This window comes from Dermacentor andersoni, chromosome 7 (assembly GCF_023375885.2).
Source record: "Dermacentor andersoni chromosome 7, qqDerAnde1_hic_scaffold, whole genome shotgun sequence".
Taxonomy (NCBI): Eukaryota; Metazoa; Arthropoda; class Arachnida; order Ixodida; family Ixodidae; genus Dermacentor; species Dermacentor andersoni.
This window is the reverse complement of record NC_092820.1, coordinates 30,420,783-30,423,309: the sequence shown is the minus strand read 5'-3', so window position 1 is coordinate 30,423,309 and position 2,527 is coordinate 30,420,783. Positions and strand designations below refer to the sequence as shown.

At 41.8% G+C, this 2,527-nt stretch overlaps 1 non-coding gene across 1 annotated transcript; it reads right to left on the bottom strand.

Annotated features, from left to right (window-relative positions):
- Positions 1 to 1,201: 1,201 nt before the first annotated feature.
- TRNAL-CAA (transfer RNA leucine (anticodon CAA)) lies at positions 1,202 to 1,274 on the bottom strand. The gene has a single exon. It is a non-coding gene; the product is annotated as a tRNA-Leu (tRNA).
- Between the last annotated feature and the right edge of the window lie 1,253 nt (positions 1,275 to 2,527).

Below are 2,527 nucleotides of genomic sequence, written 5' to 3'. Positions count from 1 at the left end.
CTCAGCGGCTATTATGGAGTCATGTGGGATCGCTGGGCGGAGTCGCACGCTATAGGTGTTGCTATATACATAAATGAGGACTTCAAGTGCAACTGTTCGATCTGGGGATTAACACTATGGTCACCGAGTGTGCCGATGTTTGTGCTATACAAACGAAAGAAGTAGTCATGATCTCGACGGTGTACATCTCGCCCGCTACTTCCAAGCCCGAAATCAAGAAGTTTATGATCACGTATTTTCAGTCGGTTAGACAGATGATACCACAACTCTGATCATCAGCGGAGACTTGAACGTAGATATTTCTAAGGTAGAGAAGAAATAGTTCATCGAATACATAATGGAAGAGTTCGGCCGACAATGTTATTCTTACCCCATGATACTTACCACGTTTCACCACGTTTCACCATGATACTTACTACGTTTTTTGATTTGATTTTAGCCAAGAACCTCTATATGATGGCAGTCGAACCACTGAGTGTACATCACACTGATTATAAAGGAACCATGGCTACCCTGAGAAAATAAAGTGTCCTAACTGAACATCAACGATTGTCTTTAGTAAATCATCCATTCAAATAAATTAACTCCCATTATCAAACACTTCGCACAAATGACAACCATTCTACTCTGGGACGATGGAATGACAGTGGAAGCTGACGATAGTCAAAGCTCTGAAACGAAAAGCAAACTGCTTTCGCTGCCATTCCATCTTCACAGAGTGAAGTGTGTGTCATTGTTTGCTATATGTTGTAATTATACGGTTAAACAGTTTTCAAATGGCTTGCGTATGCCTTCTTGTAGTTGCAAATGTTCCTGTATTCAACAGAATGTGCACCTACGTTAGCTTAATAAGGTACTAAAAACTGCAGTACCTTGATCGTCCAATACCTGCTCACACTACTAAAAAAAATTTTAAAATGTCTACAGAGCGCTGATCAAAACGTCCTATTCATAAGTTTCCTGGTGAATTCGATAGTCTTCGCGACGACTGCAAGACCTTCTAGAACATAGTTACGAGACCTTATAAAGCTTTCTCAGAACTTCTAGAAGGCGTGTTGTAGCAGTTACAACGTGATTGCCAGATCATGAGAAGCCAACAAACACTGACACCAAGGGCAACATAGGGGAAATTACTTGTGCTGAATAAATGAAATAAAGAAACGATAAATTAGTGGAAATTAAAGCGGATGAAAAAACAACTTGCCGCAGGTGGGAGCCGAACCCACAACCTTCGCATTTTGCGTGCGATGCTCTACCAATTGAGCTACCGCGGTGGTGTTTCCCCATCCACTTTCATGGATATTTATGTGTACTAGTAGAACCCTGGTTGTGTTAGCCAGGGCCACCACTCACCACTCGGTGGACGTGGAACGTCGTTTTTGCCGCAGGCGTCACGAGAACGTGACGCCTGCGGCAAAAACGACGTTCAGCGTCCGTTCCACCCAAGAAAGTGGATGGGGAAACGCCGCCGCGGTAGCTCAATCGGTAGAGCATCGCACGCGAAATGCGAAGGTTGTGGGTTCGGCTCCCACCTGCGGCAAGTTGCTTTTTCGTCTACTGTAATTTCCACTAATTTATCGTTTCTTTATTTCATTTATTCAGCACAAGTAATTTCCCCTATATTGTCCTTGGTGTTCAGTGTCTGTTGGCTTCTCATGATATGACTAATAAAAATCGGGCCCCTCGGTTAACCCCCTTTCTTAACGCGATTGCCCGGACATTTAGCTAACATTGTGAAGACGTCTTCTACGCGTCTATAGGACGTATGCCCGTTGAGTGGAAGTGTCTTTATTATGAAGGAGTGATGTCTTTTACGTAAGCAAAGCAGTCAGGAGGAGCACCATAACCTAAGGCTTTTTTGTGTTCTCCTAACATAAATGGGTATAGACAGCCCCGCGATGGTAAAGCAACTTGAGAATACAAAGCAAATTTTTAAAGCAATATTTTTTTCAGAGAAACAGTTAGACAAAACACTGCTCATAATCCTGTAGAACACATAGATGGCCAAGAGCAGCGTAGGAGACATTGCCACTGAAGTATAGTACTAGAACTGATTCTATAAAGTGAGTGAGAGACAGTGCTTATTACGTTACCACCAGATGGAGTAAGCTTGTAAGCGAAGGGTGCTGCCGCAAATATTTTCGGCGAAATGATTAATTTTACACATGTACCTGCATTAACTGGCTGATCGTAAATAAGTTGTTCAGATAACAATTATCATTCAAACTGCTTGCACATTTGTGAGAACGCTGAGAATGTCTTGACTCACGTATAAAACCCCCAATAATACAAAGTACGTTTATATTCTCCTTTGGTGGCATTGAAACTCAAGAATTGCGACTTCATGCACATGCTGTTGCTTGCGCTCCATCCACTTGGTGGTGCACGGAACAGGTAAACATCTTCTTGCGACTTCAGCACCTATGAAATGTTATAGAATATATCGCATAAATTTTCAGATTATTTGTACTATAAATGTATTACAAAATATGCATGCATAAGAAAGAAGAAAAATTCAATCTATTGT